The 15463-nt window shown below is 32.8% G+C and overlaps 1 protein-coding gene and 1 long non-coding RNA gene across 2 annotated transcripts in view; both read right to left on the reverse strand.

The window, feature by feature from the left end:
- The window catches only part of sNPF (short neuropeptide F precursor), a 128668-nt gene that overhangs the window by 47822 nt on the left and 65383 nt on the right, over positions 1-15463 (reverse strand). The gene's annotated exons all lie outside the window — the stretch shown is intronic.
- On the reverse strand, positions 8074-9268 carry LOC141453527 (uncharacterized). Its single transcript, XR_012458046.1, has 3 exons — positions 8819-9268; positions 8470-8592; positions 8074-8372 (listed from the first exon to the last, which is right to left on the reverse strand). It is a non-coding gene; the product is annotated as an uncharacterized lncRNA (long non-coding RNA).

A 15463-nucleotide genomic window follows, 5' to 3' on the forward strand; every position in this document is an offset into this window, starting at 1 on the left:
GACATGTTTTATAAGTCTATCGGGGCATATAATATCAAAATCCATAGCTAGTTATCTGCGGGACGCACCAGAAGATGTACTTTCACTAGCAAGTTGTATACCCAGCAAGTTGCTTGACACAAGTTGGTCTTCAGAAACTACCTTTCCAGCAATTATAGCTGCGGTTGAATACAATCATTTAGAACAATAAGTCAACAGAGGGGAATTACCCGCTGTTATTTACCAAACTACCGCAAAGACACCCTGGCGTAATAGGTAACAGACCACCCAGATCACACTATGGACACTACTTGTCCAATTTCCTTTAACAGATTGTCTATTAATGCCTCCTAGTCATTCGATAGTGATGACAACTCTGGACAGTTCGTCCAGTATTCCTAACCTGTCTTAAATAATCAAATTGAAATTATTCAAACAAACATTGAATCATTATATAGTTAGTTCTTAATTTCAATTGAAAATATTAGATCAGCTAAAATGGTGGGCTCGAACCAAACAAATATCTGTCTTTTGAGAATCGCAGCGAGAGCAATCGAATTTTTATATGAACAAAGAATGGAAAAATTTCTGAGAGCACAATGCTGAAAATTCATTACAAAATCACATCTTCTCCTTCTTTTTTTTCAGAGTTATTTAAAAAAGATTTGTTGGGTATATCGATATTATTTTGATAGAAATTTAAATAAAACGATATAAACAAAACAGTCTGTCTGGAACATCACAAGACTTATTTATTTATGTATATAATGGGACTTGTAATGTGAGCGAGTTTGTGTATATGGTAGGACGAAAGGAATTCAAGTGGATACCATTACTACAGAGAAATGTCAATAGCACGCCATGTGAAATCGGTAAAGAGACCTGTGCTGTTCTTGTCCTAATCAGAACCAAACACAAGTCATTCAAAATATATTCGCTAATAACACTAAAAAGTTGAATTATACACAGGTATAAATTAATTCTATATGTATGTTGATGCATACCCTGATTTGATAAATTAATGAAGTGATATAATAAATTGAAATAAATATTTTTTATTGACATTTTAATGTTTTATACATGTACGTATGTACATATAAAATAACTTAATGGAAATGTTTAAAATATATTCCCTCCTATTTGAGGTAGACTTTTTAAAAGATCAGGACAGAAAAAAAGACGCTAACTTCTCCATAAAACAAGCGTAGTTTACATACCTAAATTGGTTTTATTTTAGAACCGTATTTTACAAACATAAAGTAAATACAAAGTAATGAATGCCAGAATTTTATCTTCAACTGATTTATCTCGTTAATTTATTATTTATTGGTTTCTTTAAAATTCTTAAAATCTGGGAATTCCATAAAAACATCGAGAACAAGCAGCTAACTAATTACAGTATTAATTCTTTGGTTTTTACTTTAAACATCCATTACAGGTAACATTAACTTTTTAGGACAGTTCTATTTACACATCCTTCGTTTTTCTGTAAGAAATGTCTTATAATTTATTCCACATAATTTCATTTAGCGTATCGTTTATTTAGAATCGTTTTCTTTTCAACAAATTCTGTTGGATGCCACGGTGCATCCTTTTTCCAATGATGTTATAAAAAATAAATCAAATTTTGAATCTCAATTTAGTATTTCAACAACAGTAAAAACAAGAAGAACACTCAGAATTAGAATTATATAATACGTTTAAACAAAAGCTAATGAATTAAGGTAATATCATTCTCAGCTAAATTTTAGAAAATACTTCTTAAACGATACGAATTTAAAAATCCATTTGCTGGTAATATTCCTTGACAAAAGATCAAAATTGACAAATACTACAAAGTACTTGCATAAAACGCACTACTGAAACTGATTTGGAACACTTCAGCCAAATATTCCAATATTTACCGATCAGAAAAAACGTTCTATACTAAATGCTCTGTTCCAAGGATACTGTTTTATTTGTATTTATATACAGTGACTCCCATTAATATTGGGACACCTATTACAAAATGATTTAAAAGGAAAATGAAAACAACAGACAAAAGTTTGGAATTTTATTTTTTTTAAATAACATTAGCAACATCTGTAGAAATTATATATAAGTATAAATCGATGAAATTCCAAACTGTTAGGTAGCACTTTTTGAAAAAGTGTAAAATAAGGCTCTCAAAAATATTGGGACACCAGAAGTGCTAGTGTTTAAACGTTCAATATTTAAAATCTCCTACTATTTAATATTTGGTTGGTAATAATTTAATAATTGCTTTTTGACTTAAAACAGCCCTCAAACGATCAGGCATAGGTGAAACAAGTTTTTGGTTAATTCAGGTGGTGTTTTTTTCCCATTCTTCCAGGAAACATCGTTTTAATTCATTTTTGTTAGATATTACTCTTTTGCTTAAAGCACTAGCTAAATATTGCCATAATTGTTCAATGGGATTAGGATCTGGTGACTGCGGAGAGGTTTGGAAAACTTTTCGGCAATTATATAACAGTCACTGACGTATCACCCAAGCCGTAGGTTTGGGGTCGTTATCTTGGTAGAATTTAAAAGACCCTAAAATACCCAATTTTTTGGCACTTTTTCCAAATTATTTTTTAATATATTACTATAAACCATTTTGTCCATCACTCCATCAACAAACATTAATTCTCCAAATCCTGATGCGGACATCCAGCCCCAAACCATAACTGACCCACCTCCACCCGGAGGTGGAGCTTTAAAACCCTTTAATGTTGGCTGTAAATTCTTCTTTTCGAGTTCAGCATTCGCTTTCCTCCAGCCCATAACCCATCCATCTGACTGAAAAACATTAAATTTTGATTCATCGCTAGAGTATATCATTCCAAAAGTCACTATTTCCATTAAAACATTTTTCGGCAAATTTCACTCTCTTAACACGATTTATCTTACTGACAAAAGGATTCTTCCAGGCTACTCTACCATGATAGTCGAGTTTTCTTAGCACTCTCCGAACAGTTTCTGCCCCTTTTTTGCTTTCTAAATATGTCAAAAATTTCACATTGAAGTTTTGGAGCACTAAGTCGGTGATCTTTTTTAATTCTTTTAATATATAACGCTGCTCTCTGCTGCTCTCTCTCAGAGAGCAGTTGAGGACGGCCTTTTTGTGGGGTTGAAACAATTCTTTTTCTTTTTGGTAACGCTGAATGATGTTCCACGCAGTAGATGTTTTAGGTCCGATCAGTTTTTCCGTCTCTCTAACACTTTTTATTGTCTTTGTGCAAAGATATTACAATTTTTCTTTGTTCAATCGTTGTATTTGTATTTTTGCGCGACATGTTACACCTGGCTTGATTTATATAAACTAATTTAATTATTAATTTCATATTGAATATATGCTTAAGGTAAATATTTACAAATTGTATAAATATTCGGGCAAAACCTTGGACAAACTATAAATTATAATAGTGTCCCAATATTTATGAGAGGTAGAATTTGCACTTATTATAATATATATTTTTTTTAATCTACCAAAACATTTTTATGTAATTATTTAAATAGTTTTTATTTAATTAATAGTAATTATAAAATGAAATGAATTTATAAAAATTTGAATAAATGGATGCCACTTTTAATTTTCGTCAATTTTTGACTTCTGTATGTACTGTCCCAATATTAATGGGAGTCACTGTACTAAGGAGGTGTTTGTTAACTTTAAACTTTTTTACATTTAACATCTAACACTAAATACATCCTGACTGCAATCATCTTTTCTAAAACGTGCTGAAAGCTAGGTGAAACGTCCTAACATGAAAGAACGGTCGAATTTACTGTACCATTACTGCTGGTATTTTCACAAAGATTCAATTTACTATAACTGTTTACCAATATAAAAACATTACCAGAAACTGGCGTCGGAAATACAAAACTGTGAGGCAATTGTTTAAATCAAATAAACTTTTAATATGTGGTTTACTTGTACTTGTTTCGTAATGATAAATTTTACAAGCAATCTAATCTTTAAAATTGTACACCTACTAACTTATAAGTGTAATCAAATTTTCCTTACTTGATTCAAGTATTTTAAAAAAATTTAAGTTATCTCCTTTTAGTGTGGTATTCTGGAAATGGCAAACAATAATATCTCGCGACAACAACATATGAAGCTGTCGACAAGGCTGGAAATATATTCTTTCAATAGAGAAACCAGTTCCCATTCAAGTTCTTCGTCCCTTTTAAACCAATTTTGTGACAGCCTACGAAATTCTATCTCTAATTTCATTAAATTTAATAGAGCTGAATGTAATTCTAGAATACACTGAATTTTTAGTTCAAAATGATATCTCATATTTTGATATGATGAATGAATAAAAATAAATCAGTTTTTATTATAAATACAATAATTTCAATGTTCTAAATTAGAACTTCTAATAGGTAGTGAAAATACAATTCTTAAGCTTAAATACTTGAAGCGTTTACTAGGAAAGGATAATTTCTACTCAGCGAAGAATGGCTGAGAGGTACCTCTATTCATTTTAGAAGAGCCACGTAGCTGGTAAGCATGAGCAGATATTTTATTAAAAAAGAAATTGCATTATTTACTAAGGACTTAGGAATTTTAGAAGTTAACAAAACTTTAAAATAACCATTTAATGATTATAATATCACTTGCATAATGTAAAATATAGAATTAGTTAGACCAATTTAACATTCAGGCGATCTCTTTTCTGCCAGCGAAGTCCTTGTATTCTTAAAAGTTGGTTTTATTGTCTTATTTAAACCTTAAAGTTGTTGGGAGAAACCTTTTTCTCTCTCTTGGCTTCCAATCGTTTTCTATCTTAACCCTCCATCGGGCGCATTTAATCTGTGAGATGTAGAGGGCATTTTCTTGTTGATAGCAACTCAGGTATTTTCTTAGAATGAGCCATGGCCCTCAGTAGCTTCCTCTTTTACCTTCTTCTAACCGAACGGATTGTCGATGTTTTACTCTGAGTTATGTGGTGTTACTTAGCGTCCGCGTAATCTGTCTCAGATTAGTTGCGCCCGATGGTCTTATTCTTTGGGCAATGAAATTTTTCAAGTTTTCTTATCAAAAACTGTTACAAAGTACACATTATCATTTAAAAGACAGTTTTCTTTCTACTTATTGTCTATTTTTGCAACGAGTGTCTTTTGTTGAATAATATTGAATAGAAGAAAGAGAAGGGGATACGGACACTAAACAAGCTTTTTCTTTAATTTTTAGAAGATCATGATGCGGATCAATTCGAGTGCGTATGTACGAGTACAGATAAAGTAACCAAATTGTCGGATAAAAAACCTACTTCTAGTGTCAGACGAGGGAGCCATAATATTTTATGGCATTTGCCTGGTATAGTTGGTGACAACGTCGACAGAAACGTTCGGAGATGGTTCATGGTCATTCTTTCGCTCTTCTGAACATAGGCGGGCATCAATGCGTAAAAAATTTCTTGGATAATGCTAATAAACCATCTCACACATTCATTCATAAATATGTTTCTCAAAATTAGGGATGACTGATTTTTCTATTCACATTAATGTTCTGTTCTACTTTACGAGAGTTTTTTTTTGTAAAGAAAAACTTAAACTGAAATTTTTTATACTGCTGATGAAATTAACAGCTATTGGGTCATTAATCTCACAGTTTAGTTGCGCTCTATGGTGTTACAAAAATATTGCACCCGATGAAGGATTAACCTGTTAATCCTTAGAAAGCTCCACCTTTGAGCTTTGAAATCTTTATAATTTTTATTTATTTATTTTTTTTTTTTTCAGTTTATGAATTTCTATTTCGAATTCTCAGCTTTTTTTCAGATTTTCTGCCTTTTTAAAATAAAAAATTATATAAGTATCTCAGTTTAGTTTACAATAGCCTACAGTATTCTCCTCTTTTACGGTCCTTCTTTCATGCTGACCTTCTGCAAGAGCATCCACTCCTCACAAGAAAGCCATAAAATTGCTCTAATTCCACTTTTCTAATGCACTATCAGGAACAGATGTTCAATGAAAAAATAAACGTCACTCAATTTTCCTGGACTAAATAACAGTGCTGGCCGTTACCACAACATGGAACTTTGGTAAACAAGGAACTAAAATTAAATATGGCTATCTTTGCTTCTTTATATACTTCATGTCATAAAAGTTTATCTCTCACTTAAGATTCATTCTTCTCATGGATTCGTTATTGATCGTACATTATATTTTCCAACCTATTTTCTTTCCTTCTTACTTGAAAATAATAGTAACAGTATATTTTGATATAAAAATATAATATTGTTGAAGATTAACAAAACTATCTAAGATTTTTGACGATCAATCGGTAAACAATGCCCTCCCGGTCAATTGTAATAAAGAAAATATTTAAAAACTACAGCCCAATGTGAGCTGGTCCCTATTATTTTGAATTCGGAAATATTAAGAGCTTGTAAGAAATAAATTTCAAAGGAACCATTAAATAATTTATTTCACTCTAAAATGGTAAAAAACCATTAGTTTTACGATTTGCCTTATTTTTCACTTATTTAACTGAAACATGCCAAGTATAAACTTCTCGTTGAATTTAAGATTACAGCCTATTTTAAATACATTGTAAAAGATCATAAATAAGTATCAGCTTTTGGTGTACATATTTACTTTATAATTCATATTTAAAATTGGACGGTTATTATGCAAATTTCTGAACATGATTAACATTTTGCTTCTTACATGTTGTTATAAAACATATATTTTGTTCATAACCATTAAAAATGATTATTTCTAATTCAAAGATAATCACTTGGTATCACGTTATGATTGTAATTATCTAATTACGGTTGCCATTTAAAGATATTTGCATAATTTAAGTTAATATCGTTTAGATAACATCAATGTAGTTTTTTGTTTTTTTTACGATTAATTAAAGATTTGATCAGCAAGTCAAATAATATGTACGTCTATGTAGAGCTAAGATGAACTATCCTATCAACAATTGACGCAGGCGCCCAAATTAATTATATGATCTGAATATATGAACACATTTGACTCGCTTGTGAAAGCTGACATTTGATTGAGCCATTGCTAGGGAAATGATGGCTGTAATTAACTATAATGGGACCTCATCCAACCTTTTAACTAAGCACACTATTGTGACTAGGCACATGGCCAGGAAACCTCCTCTGGTCCCAAGTATTGTTCTCTAGCAATGTGTTGGATTGAACCTAGAAAACTTTTGAGTCGTAAGACCCTAACCTTTCATACTTAAGTAGACGAATGCTAATTTAGAAACACAACGGTACGTCAACTAGCCTGTCTAGTATCATACTGTTCTCAGTGCGTCCGAACTGATCAGGTTAAAGAAAACAAACCATTAAATTAAAATCATTAGATATAATTATCATTCCACTAAGTATATCCTTTTGTTCCAGGCTTAACGAAGCTTATCAAAAGCTATGCAAGGAGCCAGAGTTATTTCGGCTTTGAACCTCCCATTCTAATTTCGGTGGATAGTTCCTAAATAAGACTTCGGAATGACAAAGTTCTTTTACCAGACAGAGTGACCTGAAATGACAGAGTTAGGCGATTCTGCTTAGTGCACTTACGGATCAAAAACGGAGAAAGGAGTAGCCGCTGTATATGGGGCTAATAGAAATATACGTTTGTCCTGTTGGGAACATTAATTTACTCCAAAATCGTCATCTTTTCGGACACTCACTTAGTGGCCTTTAGGTTCTATCGCAAAGTCTACTCAAGGCCAGAATGGGGCTACTTAGTCATTCTGAAGAGAAACGGTAGCCCCCACAAAAAAAAAAAAGTCTTCCTGGCTTTCAGGTTTTAAGGACATTGAGGCGGCAGATATATTGGGCCGCGCGAGAGATCCTTTGGAATTTGCACGGGCCAGAGCCCAATTGTGGCCTTGTCAGTGGAGCCATCAGTTTTCTTGTCCAGATTTCCTGAGGGAGGAACCACGGGACAGAGGCAGGCAAATAAGTTTATTAATGACCCATCTAAACTTGCTATTGACCAGGAGCCCAAAGAGATCTAAAAGTTATGGTGTATGGCCATTACTATAGGAAATAAACGTACTCATATTTATGAATGTTAAAACTGAAGACCTTTTCAATTATTGCATTATCCTTTTATTTGTTTGACTGAAGTTTTGATCCTTTAATTTAGGTTAAGTTAAAACTTCAAAGATAATTGATTATCGTCAATAATGAAGCTTACAACGACAACTTAGCTGGACCTTCTAGAGGTTATCTCTCAGTTATCCCAAAACTGCGTCTATGTTTGCATTACTGTTCCGCTTAACCTTAAACGAAATTTTTTTTATCGTGACTTAATTCGTGTAGTTCTGATGCCCAACAAGATTATTGAGAAAAAAGTATCATATATAAGTGAACTCGGCTTGAAGTAAACAAAAAAATAGTTACGACCTGAAATGATAAAACTATGGTCAAAATTAAAACCAACTAAAAATTCACTAATAATAATAATAAAACCACAAACTAAAAATTGTTTAAGCGGACTTACTGCTCCTGACCACACAAATTACACTTCTTGGAGAAGTTAATCCGTACATTGATGTTAGTACCATCAACTAACTTGTAAGCCTCGGCTAGGATTAAAACAGACTTAGCTTAGGATTCTATGGAACTGAAACAAATTTACTTCATATGATGGCAACTGTTTGTATCACTTTTTTTATGTTTATTCAAACACTTCTGAATCCTTATTTAATGACATATAATTTTCAACAGTTTAAAAACTTGATACTTGATAAAAACATTTATCAAGTTAATCAACATAAAATTATTTATAATACTGATTACTTACTGCAATTTTAACCTTACTAAAGAAATTAAAATCAAAATTTTCTTACTTTCTCTTAATATCATGTGAAATTCTCGATAAAAGGGATGCACTGAAAATATTGTTTTAGGATAACCTGAGTTTGAAAAAATGGTTTACAGAAAATAAATGTTTTCTATGAGAAATTGGTTTGTGGTTTTGGAATAAGATGGTATAGTCTTCACTCTGAAATGTAATTTTATTGTAATTGTATGAATTGACTAAGTTGTACTTTTTAAAAAGTTGGTAGGAATGTTTGCTGCAGATATCTGGATGACTTCATAGAAATGTGATGAGTTTTAGTTCGCAACTCAAAGTGATAAAATGTGGTCTGCTCCCATGTTAATGGCTTGCAATAGAAATCCCAAAACATAATTTTCGGAAAATTAAAAAAAAAAACATAATTAGGAAAAAAATAGTTTTTCTTCCTTCAATGAATGAATGAATTTGTTTAATTTACAGATGTATTATAAAAAAACTGTTTTATAAATACATTTTATATATATTTTACCAGCCACGTTTTATTTAATCGTAAAATCTTACTTGTCCGACAGATACTTCCGAGTGCATAGGATCTTCTTTCTCCCCACTTAAACCTATCGACTCTGGAGTTCCACAGGGCAGCATTCTGGGTCCTATTCTCTACTCCATTTACGCTACAGACATATCAACAGATCCTAACACTACACTTCTCACATATGCAGATGACACCGCCTTACTGTCCACTAATCATGATCCTGTATTTGCTTGCAGAAATCTGCAGTCACATCTCTCCTCCTTAGAACAGTGGTTCAAAAAATAGGCTATTAAACTTAATGAAACCAAGTCTCAAAATATTACCTTCACTCTTCGTCGCATTACTCTTCCACCAGTCTTCTGTAACCTAACACCTCTACCTGTAGTGAACGTTGCCCGCTACCTTGGGCTTTACTTAGACCGAAGACTTTCTTGGAACCCCCATACTAGACTTAACATAAAAGAACAGAACTGAACAGACGCTATCGACTACTTAAAAGACTCTTAGACGATAGATCAAAACTCTCTCAGGACAACAAAAGACTAATTTATACTTCTATTTTGAAACCCCTCTGGGCGTATGGAATAGAGCTGTGGGGTTCAACCAAACGCTCCAATCTTCAAAGGATTCAATCGCTACAATCTAAAATTCTTCGAACTATTGTAAACGCTCCTTTTTATGTCTCCAACTTGACTATACACACTGACCTTAACATTCCTTTTGTCACACAAGTTACTAAAACAAGATACAGAAAACTCCACTTCAACCTGCAATCTCATATAAATCCTCTAGCTAAAAATCTTTCTTCTAGAACTCTTCCTGACAACCTGGACAAAACGCCTTAAGAGACAGTGGCCTCGTGATCTCCTCTCAAGTGAAGAGAGCGACTAATAGCCTTTTTTGGAGTGTTACCGCTGGGTAACTTCTCCACTCGTATTCTTCTGTTATTTGTTGTTACTGTTATCACTGTTACTTATAGCGCCAACGCGCTGATTGTAGCAAAAATAAACGCAAAAAAAAAATTAAAAAATTAAAAATAAATACATTACGAAAAATTTGAAAAACTGGGGAGAATGGCTAAAGCTGACCAACTTAAAAAATATGAAATTAAAATACAATTTAAAATGGAATTAACGAACAAAAATAGTTTGTATTTTATTATAGATTAATATGTTTTCATTTTTACTAAGCCAAACTTTATAAATACACTTTAAAGGATGCGTAATTACAACAGTTTGCTGATATTCGACCCAAACAATACGAATTCGGAAAAATCATTGTTATAATCAATAGAGGGAAGGGCTAATTTAATTCGAAAATTAGGAGTGTTTTGTAACACAGCAAAATCACGCAAAATGCTGAGAATTGGAAATTGGAATTCAGGAATTGAAAATTGAAGAAAGTTTGCATAAAAACGATCCAATTTACATATAAGTGCTTAAATTCAATCGCTAACCACGTTGGTATTGTATGTTGGTTGTATTGACCTTAAATTTGACTAAATAGTTCTGTAATTTATGTTTTAAATGGATTGTCTCAATTCAGTAATTTAATTATTTGTAAGTTTTTTTAAAGGTCTGCATCCTAAGTTGTTAATTAATAATAATAATAATAATCATAATGTTCACTCTTGCTTAACTTTGTGGTTGGTCTAAAATACACCAAGCAATCACACAGTTACTCTGTGGCTACTTTTCGGATTACTAAAAAAATGAAAGGTATTTCTGTGTTTTCTTTTTATTTAAAACAATATATTTACGTGATATTTAAAATGTTTAGTTATTTTTTTGTTTTTTAATAAATAATAATAGGAAAAGCCGTTGAAATATCAAGTTAAATTAACTGATTAGGTAGGTGTGCTCAGCATCATAAATTAAAATAGTAACATGAACTCTGGCTACTTAAAATATTTATGTTCTAAGATTTTATCGTTTATCACAGAGGATCGTTAATGTAAAAATAAATCAAGAACCCCTTTTGGTCTATATTTCGATCTTCCATGTTTTTTAAGGTTAGTAATGATGCGACACTGGTTAGGTTGTTTAGTTGGCTACTCTGAATACATAAAATGTGACTCCTATAGCTACTTGGTTACTCTGCCAGTTGGCTAAGTGACCGTACTTCAGGCCTTAGATAGTGACGGAAAGGTTTAGAGAACGAGAGTCGGCCAGTAGCAAAAATATGAAACAGGCATTAACTTTACTACCAACAACCCTTAACATAATATAAGAATTAAAGATGGTTATCTTATGTCACAAAACTGACATAAAAAAAATAAAGATGGAAAGAAAAAAACTTTATTTACACATATTACAGGGTTCTTCTTTCTTTTGTAATAAAAGAAAAAAGAACAAGTTAAGATTAATTATTATACTTGTTTAATTAAGTAAGACATACAGGACGACCTCTGTATCCCTTGATATAAATTATTTTCTGAATTAAAGCTGACATCTATCTTTATGACAGCTTTACGCCATCTTCATTAAAAGAAAAAAAGTAGAACAAAATTTGTAAACACTTATGGACTTACTGTTACTTCAATTCTCAAGTTTCTAATAATTTATAAATTAGCTTTAAACTTTGGGAATTCGCACTAAATTTTTGTTGAAACTTCATAATAAAATGTACAACACAAGTAACCTGACTACACAGCTTCTCAGAACTAACCTCCAAAATAAGTTTATCTTGAAAAGAATTTCAAACAAAGTCATACTTTTTTTTGTGTGTGTAAAAGGTTACAATGAAAATTGAGAATAAATAGTTCTGACGATTCATCATATTGATCAAGCTACTTTCTTCAAACGCTGAGCAACTAATCAATTCTCATCAATATTATTGTTTTGAAGGTAAAACAGAATACAGTCGACTCTCGATAAATCGAAATCCAAGGGACTACAAGAAAAATTCGAATTATCGAGACTTCGAATTATCAAGAAGGGGAAAAAAAATTCGAATTATTAAGAGTTTTTACTATGTATATATTGTAAAGTTTTTCTTGTCCTTTTACTAAGAAAGAACTTTACTTACACAACTAATGCCTGCCACTAGTTATTAAATAATATGTGGGTTTGATTAAATAATAAAACTCGCTAAATTTGTAAGTAATAACCTGATTTATTAACACATTACCTTTACTCACATTAACATTTACTAGCAACTAACGCTAATCATTACAGTCACCATTTACAACAGTCACAACAGTTTACTGTTACTTACTCACTACGTAACGCCACAAAACTGTCCCCGACTGACCACTGGTCCGCACTGCACCGAATTGCACTAGTCTCTGCTACACAAACTAAGCTCTACTCACTAACTGACTAACCGCCTGACTAGCTATCTCTGAAGCACTCCGCAACACTGACTCTCTCAAACTGTCACTTCCAAAGTGTCTCTCCAAACTAACGTCTCTCCAAGACTCACTCAAAACTAACTGATTAAAACTGATTAACAACTCTAATAACTCCTTAAAACTCGTTAAGAACTCTAAAAACTGACTTCTCCAGCTGTGTCTGCCTCCTTTTAACTGCGTGCCTCCCTCCAACTGGGACTGCCCTCCTCCAACTCCCTTAGAACTTAAACGAACATCGTAGCTTCTCCGAGTCAAAAGTTATACTAATTGCAAATCTCGATACGCAGCAAAATGATCTCAAAATGGCGGCGCTTCCCCCTCCACCACGCGCGATGCGTCACAGTCCTCGCTTATCGTAATGAATTCTTTGATCCTTTAGCTATCCAGTGGTCTAATTTAATTTTGGATGTAGACGATAGATTCGAAACTATAATGCCAAACTGTATCCCCCGATTTTGTTATCATTAGGTTTTTTTGGATTGCCTTCATATGATAGCAAATTTAAAGACGTATTCACGTCAAATTATTTTTTGCTTCATATAGCAACCAAAGTGGATGATAAGTTGGAAATATCTCCTAAAGAAGGAGGCTTAATTGAGGAATATTTAGCATTTGTGAACCTATTTCATTTAGTTTTAGTAGTATAACAAATATGTTTTAAAATTGGCGCAAAAACGACCAGTGGGTACATTCATGGATCTTCGAAAAAGGGAAGGCTAGTTCTTTTAGTACTTATAAAGGGAATGGCACAATAAAACTCTTTGGCTGCAACCTCTTGGAGAACAGAATTCGTCTCTGTTGCAATAAACAGAATAATTACATGATAATTCATTATAAATAATCAGCGCAAATATCAAAATTGACGATGCACCAGCAAATATTCAGAAGAGGAGAACGATTGGCAAGAGTATTGGATTTCCTAGTGGAGGTCTACTCCTAGCGTTTAGCTGTAGCCCTTTTTCTCCCCTAGGAGTCCCTTACAGTTTACAGTCCGGTGCTGGATGGCATTATCCAGTAATAAGTAATCCGGTAATCTCATGCAATGGATTCGTAAGAGCTACTATGATCTCAGATGTTGATGCCGCGTCCTAAATTATAAAAATAAAAACATATTTTGACTCATACTTTCTTTGTTAAAACACTTTTCATTGAGTAATACTGCCTATTGCGTCTCAGCAAGCGAATATGGATTGGCCCATGATAATGGAAGTGATAAAAGCATGTCGACGTAGGAATGAAATGAGATATGTCCCCATCTCGAGTAAAATTTTGTCCCATATTCTTGGATTTTTATGACGAGCATGTGTGATTGAATTCCATTAACCCCTACTGACCTAATTCAATCATAAGACACTTATTGAGCGAGATATAACTATTTGAGACACTAATCCTGTGAAGTAAGGCCAAGACTGGATATATGTTACAATTTATTGTCTACCCGATTAAATATTTTCGATATAATTGTGTCATTTATTCTTAATTGAATATTTATTTACAAACGGATTTATACCCTGTGATAATATTAACAATAACAATAGTATACCAAATGAGTTGAGAAATTCCTCATAAAATTCTTATTAAATAAATTGATTTTGACTAAAAATCTAAAATTTCCTGATAAATTTAATTTTGTTTGTTATTGTTTATAAAAATGAAAGTTTTCTTAAAATCACGAGTGACGTAGTGAGAGAATATGGTAGGAGTGTTTACGCCAGGTTTATTACTATCCATATTATTCTCTTGAGTTACAAATATCTGTAAGTTAGGCAAATAACTTTGCAGGCGGAATCCATCTCCATGCGTAAATGATTTTTATGTTGTTTTATAATTAATATAAGTTAATATACAATATTATTACATATAGTTATAACAGAATTCCGCAAAAAGAATAACAGTGTTGAGAAAAAGATATACAATTGCAGAGCTGTGAACATTGATTTTCGACAACTTCATGCGATTCTATCGATTAATCTCATTAAACAGATTTTGTTCTGACCAGTCCAGATCTACAAAACAGTGGCATCGAATTTCACAATTGTTTGAACACGTGCTAGTAGAATTTAGTGGAGGTTTCTTCTATTTTTCACTGTTCAGAAAATAGTACTGCATTTATTTTTCTCTCTGTTAATTAAATCAACGTATTGTTCACACAGAATTGCAATTTTTGATTTGATTCAAGTTTATTGAAGAAAAGTAATAGAATCTAGTTACTTTGAGGCTTGATCATAATTTTAAAAAATAACCTACCACCAAATTCATCGCCACTATTTCCTCTCTCATCCTTTAACCGGTCAATTTCATTTCCAGCTACATCGAGGTAGAAAGAAGTTATCAAAGCAGAACTAATTATTATTAGTGTGACCTAACAAAAAAATTTTGTATTAAATGAAAAAACAAACAGTACTTTGAGTTTCAAACATCTTAGTTTGTAATATTGTAGAATTTGACTGAGTATAACGAGGTGATGTGTACAATAAAAACTACCGCAGAGAGTGATGAACTGGTGCGGGAGGAGAGAAACTTCCCAGCGGTAGCACTCTCTATAGGAGAGAGGAGAATATGAGGAGCAGAGAGTGATGAACTGGTGCGGGAGGAGAGCAGGAGGAGAGAAACTTCCCAGCGGTAGCACTCTCTATAGGAGAGAGGAGAATATGAGGAGCAGAGAGTGATGAACTGGTGCGGGAGGAGAGCAGGAGGAGAGAAGCCACCCAGCGGTAGCACTCTCTATAGGAGAGAGGAGAATATGAGGAGCAGAGAGTGATGAACTGGTGCGGGAGGAGAGCAGGAGGAGAGAAACTTCCCAGCGG

Source organism: Rhodnius prolixus, unplaced genomic scaffold (genome assembly GCF_049639745.1).
Source record: "Rhodnius prolixus isolate KJV_2025 unplaced genomic scaffold, Rpr scaffold_3, whole genome shotgun sequence".
Lineage (NCBI taxonomy): Eukaryota > Metazoa > Arthropoda > Insecta > Hemiptera > Reduviidae > Rhodnius > Rhodnius prolixus.